We start from the raw sequence: 10298 nt of genomic DNA on the forward strand, positions 1-10298 counted from the left end.
AATAGATTATTATGAATTACAGGTTTATTTTGTTGCATGTTGGTGCAAACATTCCTTTTGGCGACCAAAGTTTTTGGTCGTGGAATGTGACAATTGGCGACCAAACTAAGAGGTCGTAGAATGTCACAATTGGCGACCAAAATTTTTGGTTGTAGAATATCACAATTGGCGACCAGACTTTTTAGTCGTGGAATGTGATAATTGGCAACCAAACTTTTTGGTCATGGAATGTGATAATTGGCAACCAAACTTTTTGGTCGTGGACTGTGACAATTGGCGACTAACATGTTTGGTCAGGAATATGTCACTTTTTGCGACTAAATGGATTAGTCGCGGTAATGATATATTTAGCAACTAAAAATTTAGTCCGCAAATCCAACTTTTCCCGACCAACAAAAATTTTGGTTGCGAATTATTTTTGCCGACCCTCAATTGGCGACCAAAGTAACGACCAAAAAAATTGGTCACGAATAATTTTTGCCGACTAAAAATGGGCTTTTAGCGACCAATATTTTGGTCGGCAAAGGTGTTATTTCTTATAGTGCGTAGTGGTGAAATGATGGTGGTATTTATGGCAATGATGACAATGGTGATGTGGTGATAGTAGTGATGGTAGTGGAAGGGTAGTTACGATGATAGATGTGGTGGTATTGGTAGTGGTTGTGGTGAAGGGGCGGTTATGGTAACGGTAGCTGTAGTGTTGACATGATGGTGGTGACAGTAACGGTGGCAGTGGTATTAGCAGGGGTAGTGATATGTGGTAGCGGTGGAAGGTCATAATGGTATACATCGATACTTATGCACAAGTATTTATTAATTAAGTCAGTATTAAGTAAATTTTCTTTCATTTAAAATTCTGCTAACTTTTAATTTATATTTTAAGAGCCATTTAAATTTATAAGTAATATTAATCATGATTATCAAACGGATTTAATTAATTTTTTATAAATATTTGAACAATGATTGTGTTATTATCATATTTTAGAATGAATATATATACATTATTTGGTCATATTAGAAATTGATACACTTTACCAAGATCGGTAAAAATAAAACATAACATGAATAATAATAAGAAATGATAAATCAAACACATATGAAGAATACAAAAATTTACATGATTCATCTCAAAACTAAGGTTACATCCATAGGTGCTATAATTTTCATTATGATCAGAGAATTATAATATACAATATATCTATCTTCTCAATTATAAATGTACATAGAAATTAAGACAACAAATACAAGTGTGGAAAAATCAAAATATCCTTACTCCAAAATAGTTGAATATGTAGACAAAATAGTTAGTAATCAATATTACTATAAATGATCTTAGTAATTTGGCCTAAACTGGTCATGCAAAACCGTTCTCCCAATTTTTGTAAGGCATACCCCAAAATTTTTTGATATTTGGAATAATCAGGTGAAACTAAGATATTTCTAAATCTATTCATTGTCATTTTTAAAGTGAAGTGGGATGCTTTGAATCAAATAGGTCTCTTCTTCACTCCATTGGCAATGAAAGTTTTATGATCTCCTAAACTTATTCAACATTTGTAAGATTGGTACCTAAAATCTTAGATTGAGTATTGTTTTCATCTGCGATTCAAATGAAAATTCCAATCTTACATGAAATTAGTAAGTACCATTTTCATCAATGATTCAAATGAAAAAAATGAGTCTCACATGAAATTGGATATGAAGTTTGAAGTTTTATCTAGTGTTCAATGATGACCATAATCTTATTGTTTTTATTGTAATTTTATATGTTGTTTGTTTTATTTTAATATAACTATTTTTTCTGTTCCCAAAAAAAAAATGATGACCACAGTGACATCATGAACTCGTTTGAGAATTTAATATTTTAGTTAACTTTTTAATTTTTTACTAAAAAATATGTAAAAAAGTAGAACGAGTGATGTGATTAGCTATTTTGACTTTTTTACTATTTTAATTGAAAAAACTAACATGCCAAATGTGTGAGTGAATTTCCGATCACACTGCCAACTTAGTATTCAGCTGGAGAGTACTGGCAGAATAGATGACACCTGGTTGACCTGCAACAGACAGAGAAGATTCCGGCGGTGGTTCGTCTACCCGGGGGCACTCCGACGATCAAGTTAGTATATCTCTCAAAGATAATCAATTGCTAAACTCACTGTTCTGAGTATAAATTGCGTACCTTAGACTTATCGGGGGTGCCTTTCTTTTATATCTAACTCAATCCTTGTCTCTATAGAAACCTAGCTTCAATGGACTTTAGCTCAGTGCTTATCCTGGACTCTTCAATAGATAGAGATAAACTCAACAAAAGTGTTATCCTTATCCATGCTGAAGTCCTTCCTCATTCCAGGACTCTTGTGCCTTATCCGCTTATCTCGGATTCTGATATCTTCGGAGATAACCTCGGCCTAGCCGAGATCACCTCGGTGTCATAACCTGGACACGTGGCACATCGGCTGACACGTCGGCGTCACCTTGGCCACATGTTGGGAACTCAGAAAATATATCCCCACAACTGCCCCCTAGGTTCTATTACCTCGGCATTCTGAGGTGATGGAACCTATATCAGTACTTCCTTCTAGTATGTCAGCTAAAAATTTCTCAGTCGAGACCACCGTTAAGGCCGACATGTCTCTTTAAAGAACAAGGATCCCAAGAGCTCTTCTTAAACGTATGAGCTGTCATACACAATAATTCAACCGTTTTAGCCACGTACCTTCCCCTTACTAGATCGTGCTTGTGACACGCCTGTAAGCCGTCTCGCGCCTGCGTGCGCCGTCTGACAAATCCGTCGTTCTAGGCTCATTAATTTTATTTTGCCGCCGTTTCAAGTTTTAACAAAACTTTTCCCCCTCTTCCATCTTTTCACTTTTCTCCATCGTTTCTGAGGCTTTTTCTCTCTCTAGCTTTTTCAAATCCTCCATTGTTCCAAGCTTTCAAGTTCTGCTACCACTGTTATTCACCTCCTCCGGCGAGACTCTTGCTACTCTTCTCTGCTGCTGTCGTTCGTCTGACTTCGGCGAACTCAACGCCGGCTTCCTTTTTTCTAGTAAGTCAATGTTCCTCCTAGTTTTAGTTTCCTATTGCTTTTCAAGAAGTTTCGTTTCATTTATCTGTTGTTATTGCTGTTTTTGCTCAAGTATTTGATTTACGTATCATGTATTCGAGCACGTTTATCTTACGCTTTTGTTTCTGCCCAATTTATGTCTCGAATTCACACTGTTCACACGTTTGTTGATTGTTACCACTGTTCTTGGCCTGTTACATCTGTCTTGTGTTTCTTGATGATCCTTCACTGTTCTTGACTCTGAATCGCATTACCTGTTTCTGCTTTCTTGTGACTTTTCCAGATTCGTGCCGTCAATCTTCATCTTCATAGTTTTAGGTTTAGGACTTGTTTGTAGAACCTATTTTAGAAAAAACTGAAACGATTCCCCACAGATTCTGTGTATTCTTAGGCTTTAGCCGAGGTCCCTAAAACCCTTCAAAGCACTCCCTTCTGAAAATCCAACTCCTCCTAGTTAAGCCGATATCATGGGTATGTGGAAACATAGGGTAGACACCCCAACCAAGTTAGATCACTTTGGGCGTGCGTTTGACATCCCAGCCAATGTCCATCTGAGGTTGGCTAGGGAGGATGACTCCATTATGCCTACAACTGATTCTATGCCCTTTCCTGTGGTAGCTTTTATCGAGTGCGGACTTTGGCTCCCACTAAATACCCTTTTCCGTGAGATACTTCATTATTATAAGCTAAACTCGATGCAGCTTGTCATCAACTCCTATTGAGTCATCAATGACATAATAGCTTTAGCCAAACAAGAAAACACTAGGGTTACCTTATCCGATATCCAATACTGCTATACCATGTGTGGCCTTAAAAAAGATACGGGCTACGTTTACTACCTCAAGCCGAGGTCCACAGAGTACAAAATTGTCGCCGACCTCCCTAACTCCAACAAGGGAACTGGGGATGACTATTTCATTACCTCGGGGAACTGGGAGTTCACTCCGGATGAGGACCTCCATCTCTACCCTCTTCCTCGATCAGTTTTTGTAGAGAGCAATGGTAAGAGCCCTGTGTTCATACTAACTTGTTTTTAAAGTCTTCAATATTTTATTTGTTTTTCTTGCAGCTCTTCCTCAACCACCAAAAGGCTTCCGTCAGTCTTTCTTTCCCAGCAAAGACTTGAGGAAACTTTTGGATCTGCCAGTCCACAAACGGAGAGCCCCTCTGGTACTCAATTTCATCCCAACCTACAAATCGGCGCTTCCCGATGTCCCAAAGAAAAAGAAGAAAAGCCAGTCACCTCCTTCTGCTACAACTCCTCAAGCTGCCTCCTCATCTCGGCCAGATCAAAGATCGACCTCTGATTCAGCTGAGCAGCCATCTACCTCGGCTCCATATCTGATCCCAATATCTCAATGCTGTCGACAACGCCGAACAGTTTTTGCTGCTGAAATGGGCTGCCAAAAAGCAGTTGCTAAGGATCTTTTGGCCAACATTCCATCCTCTGTTAATGCTCAACCAGCTCCAACCCAGCCTCCAAAGCCAAAGCAAAAAGGATAAAGAAGGCTTAGCCAAAGGCAACGATGACTCAGATTGATTCTGAGGACACCTTGCCAATTTCCAAATTGGCTGAGAGTGAAAAGACCACCTCTGTCCTTGAGAAAAGGTCTGCTAAAACACAACCATCCGAATCCACCAGATCAAAAAGGCCAAGGTCATCCTCTGCAACTACCTCGGGGTCCCTAAAATATGATGCCCTCTAGGCCCCCAAAATCGTACTAGAGGGCAAGCCAGTTAGGGCTGGCGACAACACTGATAACATTAATGTTGGCGTTGCCCTTAGTACCACTCTGCTTCTTCCCGGCGATCTCAACCGAAACGCCGAGTTGAGCGAATATGAAAACTATACTCTGATGCTCCAGTGCTCTGTTCAAGTAAGTGTCTTTATTTGGTAATTTTTCTTTCTCTCTTTTTTCTACTTTAGAAAATTTTGTAATAACTTCTGCTCTGTATTATTTTTCTTAGGCAATCCAGCATGTCCACTCCTTCTCAGTACAATCTTTTGAAAATTGGAAGGAGCTGGCCGACAAGAAGAGGAAGGTCTCTGGTCTGTAAAAGACCAATAAAAGCTTGCAATCCAAGAAGAAGACCTTGGAGGATCAAGCCGAGGCTGCTATCAAGGCTCAAAATGACGCCGAAGAAAAGGCGAAATCCGCTGAGGCCATTAGGAAGGTTCTCGAGGCCCAAAAAAGAGAGGCCTAGGAAAAGATATCCCAGGCCCAGAAAGAACTTCAGGATGCTCTGGCAACAAAAGAGGCCGAAGTTAAGGCCGCCGACGAGAAGGGATATAATGAGGGGGTGGCCGATGTCACGGCGGATTACGAAAAACAAGTAAAGCAAGTATGCAACAAAGGTTTCACCCTTGGTTGGATGACTTTACTTAAAAAGCTCGAAATCCCCGATGACTCCCCCCTCAGGAACACCGACGTCCTTCCTCTGCTATTCCCCCAACTCCAAGCCAATCCTACGACGATTCTGCGTCTGAGGAGGAGGTTCTGGTGAGGAAGTCAAAGGAGGCTACTGGGGCCAAGTCCCCTACTCCAAATGAGCAAGTCCTGGACTTGACTCAGGATGAGGATAGTGAGGAGGTTCCCAAGGATGCTACACCCGAGAAGGCATCTTCGGACGTGCCTCTCGCTGACAAGCGCCTCGATCAAACCCTTCAAGAAATAGATGCCGAGCTCGCGACTGGGAAGGCTGCCGAGATGTCCTCCCAACAGTCTTCTGAACTTCAAACCCAACCCTCTGAAGGTGCTGAAGGATCTTGATTTTCATGTCTTTTTTCTTCGTTTTGTGCCTTGCACTTTGTTTTCCTCCATTTTGGAACAATTTGTAAGCTTTGGCCGACATGCCTTCTTTTGAACATTAATACAACTTTCCTGCTTGTATCTTTGTCTTCTCTTTACTGCTCTTGTTTGATTCCACGCTTAGAATATTTTGTATATCTTTAATATACACTTCAGTCTTGTGTAACCTTCTTGGGGTGACACGCCTTAGTTATACAAACTGATAATTTACCTCGGCAAATACCCAAGTACCTCTCTTGGCACACCCTTGGTTTCAACTTGTAAATTTCTTCATAAAATTTCAACAAGTATTTTACCTTAGTTCAATTTTAACTTGTAAACTTTTCTCAAGTTTCAACAAGTGTTAAACATAATCTCGGTTTAACTTCAACTTGTAAACTTTTCTCAAGTTTCAACAAGTGTTAAACATAATCTCAATTTAACTTTAACTTGTAAACTTTTCTCAAGTTTCAACAAGTGTTAAACATGATCCCGGTTTAACTTTAACTTGTAAAATTTTCTCAAGTTTCAACAAGTGTTAAACATGATCTCGGTTTAACTTCAACTTGTAAACTTTTCTCAAGTTTCAACAAATGTTAAACATGACCTCGGTTTAACTTCAACTTGTAAACTTTTCTCAAGTTTCAACAAGTGTTTAAACATGATCTCGGTTTAACTTCAACTTGTAAATTTTTCTCAAGTTTCAACAAGTGTTAAAACCATTTTTCTTCTCTCTGCCCCCTAATGTGAACGTAAGTTCCACTTGGGTTCTCATTATACATGTATTCCAGAAACAACGTTATGTATCTTTATCAGTCATAAGTGTATAAACAAATAAACAAGCTAAAACTTTATTTATTTACTTCGGCAAATGACAAAAGAACAAAAAATTCTAATGATAGAAAAATTTCAAATTGCAAGTGTTCCAAGGCCTTGGCAACTCTTTGCCTTCATTATCTTTAAGCCGATATGCCCTATTGCCCAGTATCGAGATGATTCTGTAGGGTCCTTCCCAATTTGGGCCAAGCTTTCCCTCTCTGGGATCTTTTTTGTTGCCGACGACTTTTCTTAAGACGAGGTCACCGATTTGAAACTCCCTTGGGTTGACCTTCTTATTATAAGTTCTAGCAAGCTGCTGCTGGTATGTTGCAAGCTGTATTGTAGCTCTCTCCCTTCTTTCTTCTAGTAGATCTAGATCTCGGGCTAATAATACGTCATTGGTCCCATTCTCCACTCCCTGGGTTCTGATCCCTGGGATGCCGACTTCCAGAGATATGACTGCTTCTGTGCCATAAGCCATGGCAAATGGGGATTCTCCCGTTGATCTTCTCGGCGTAGTCCGATATGTCCAGAGTACACTTGGCAGTTCATCCACCCACTTTCCCTTTGCTACTTACAGCCTCTTCTTAATCCCATCCAAGATGACTTTGTTGGATGCTTCTGCTTGTCCATTACTCTAAGGAAAACTTGGGGTGGAAAAGTAATTCTTGATTTTGAACTTTGCACAGAAGCTCTTGATTAGCTTACTGTCAAATTGTGTTCCATTGTCTACAACTATTGCTCTTAGAATCCCAAACCGGGTGATGATGTTCTTCCATATGAAGCTCTTTACATCAACATCTCAAATTTTGGCAAGGGGTTCAGCTTCTATCCACTTGATGAAGTAGTTTGTTGCCACCAACAGTTATTTTCTTTGTCCAGTTGCTTGGGGCAATTTCCCAACGAGATCCATGCCCCATTGGGCAAACGACCAAGGACTGGATACTAGGTTTAGGTCTGCTGCTGGTTGGTGTATCAGTGGTGCAAACCTTTGACATTTTTCACACTTCTTGACATAGGCCTCTGCATCTTTCTGCATGTAGGGCCACCAATATCCCTGGGTAATGGCACTATGAGCTAGTGATCTGCCCTAGCATGGCTTCCGCAAATTCCTTCATGTATTTCATATAAAAAATCTTCAACTTGTGAAAGATGTACACACCTCGAAAGGGATCCAGTGAAGGATCTTTTGTAGAGATGTCCTTCTACTGTCAGACTGAACCTTGTCGACTTCAATCTGATCTTGTGTGCCTCTTTGTGATCATCTGGCAGCTTTCTTTCTTTCAAGAATGCAACAATTGCATCCATCCAGCTTGGTCACATGTCCACACACATTGCTTCACGCTCTGTGGTCAATGGTTCGATGCTCGGGCTCGACAAATAGTCAACCATTATTGTCCTTACTTTTTCAGGTTGTACTGCACTAGCTAGGTTAGCCAATGCATCAACGTGACTGTTATCATCTCGGCTAACCTGAAGTAGTCGGCAGTTCTGAAACAAGGCTGCCAACCTGATGACCTCCTTTGCGTAGGCTAACATCTTTTCATCTCGGGCTGCAAACTCGCCCGTTGTCTGGTTAACTATAAGTTGTGAGTCACAAAAGACTATTACTTCATCTGCTTGTACTGTTGCTGCCAGTTTCAGTCCTGCAATGAGTGCTTCATACTCTGCTTCATTGTTTGAGGCCTTGAACCCCAAACGAATCGATTGTTCTAGTACCTGCCCATCTGGAGATATCAGTACTACTCCTACCCCTACTCCCTGTCGGTTTGAACTCCCATCAACAAACAGTCGAAAGGAGTCACCGATGTAAATGCTGCAGGGTTTGAGTTTTTTCTCTTTCCTTTGTTCTTTCGCCTTTGGCTAGGCTCCTCCTTTCTTGTTTGGACATCGTTCATCTTGGCTCAACGGAGCCCAATGTTTGATGGATTCTGGCGTGAACTCCGCCGCGAAATTGGCCAAAACTTGGCCTTTGATTATTGTTCTGGGTTTGTACTCTAGGTCATACTGGCCCAAGGCGACTGCCCATCTGGCTATTCTTCCTGTCAAGTCTCCTTGTTGTAGCAAGGACTTCAAGGGGTGTTCAGTTAGCACCACAATTTTATGGGCCTAGAAGTAATGGTTCAGCTTCTTTGAAGCCATTCCTAAAGCCAGTGCCAATTTCTCTAAGGGCAGATACCTTGTTTCTGCATCGGCCAGGGCTTTGCTTACATAGTAAACAGCCCTTTACTCCCATTTTTCTTCTCGGATTACCACTGCGCTTACTGCGTGTTCTGAAACTGCTAAGTACGAAAACAACTCCTCTCCAGGTTCTGGATTTGAGAGAACTGGAGCCGTGGTTAAATACTTTTTCAAGTCGGCCAAGGCGGCTTCGCACTCCTCGGTCCATAAGAAGTTTGTGGCTTTCTTTACTAAGTTAAAGAAAGATTTGCATTTGTCTAAGCTTCTGCTTATGAACCTATTCAGGGCTGCAGCCCTTCCAGTTAGCATCTGCACCTGTTTTGCCGATGTCGGACTCTTCAACTCTAAAATGGCCTTGATCTGATCCGGGTTGGCCTCAATCCCCCTTCTGGTCACCAGGTATCCCAAGAACTTACGAGATCCAACTCCAAATGCACACTTCGATGCATTGAGTCGGAGCCGATATGTTTTAAGGATTTCAAATACTGCTTTGAGGTCGGTCAGATGACCTTTAGGTTCCTTGGTCTTCACGACCATGTCGTCGATGCAAACTTCCACTGTTCGGCCAATCAGGTGTCTGAACATCTTGGTTACCAATCTTTGGTAAGTTGCTCATGCGTTTTTCAACCCAAAAGGCATCACTTTGTAGCAATACAGCCCTTTTAGGGTGATAAACGCAGTCTTCTTCTCATCTGGGGGATGCATGGCTCTCTAATGGTATCCCCTGTAGGCATCTAAGAAGCTCATCCTTCCATGCCCTGAAGTAGTGTCTACCAGTTAGTCCATCTTGGGTAGAGGAAAACTGTCTTTGGGACAGGCCTTGTTCAGGCTGGTAAAGTCTACGCAGACTCTCCATTTACCATTGTTTTTGTTCACCACCACTGTATTTGATAGCCATGTCGGGTAATTTACCTCTCAAATGGCCCCGGCCTCCAGAAGTCTGTCTACTTCCGCTTCTATTGCTTCGACGTGCATCAACGTCGGTCTTCTTGCTCGTTGGATTACAGGTTTGGCCGACCTATCAACGTTCAGTTTATGGCAAGTGACCTCGGGGTCAATGTTAGGCATTTCATAAGACGTCCAAGCAAACACCTCAATATTTGCTCTCAGGAACGCCTCTAACTCTTTTTCTTCCTCTTCGGCTAAGCCCGAGCCAAGAAGAAATAAGCGTTCTTCATCCCCCTCCTAGACAAAGATTTTCTTCATTGCTTATTCGCTCTTCTCGGTTGGCTCCTTGCTGACATCCTCTAGGACTTCCACGTCCTCATCTTCGATCTCTGCCTTCTCTGGTTCTCGTATGCTGCAGGTGGATTTCATTGCTGCAATGGAGCAATTCTTTGCCTGCAGCTGATCTCCTCTGACCTCCTCTATCTCATGCTCTGTTGGGAACTGCAATAGTTGATGCAGTGTTGAGGGAACAGCCCCCATTACGTGCAACC

Source organism: Camellia sinensis, chromosome 4, assembly GCF_055761805.1.
Source record: "Camellia sinensis isolate YWXY chromosome 4, ASM5576180v1, whole genome shotgun sequence".
Classification (NCBI taxonomy): Eukaryota; Viridiplantae; Streptophyta; class Magnoliopsida; order Ericales; family Theaceae; genus Camellia; species Camellia sinensis.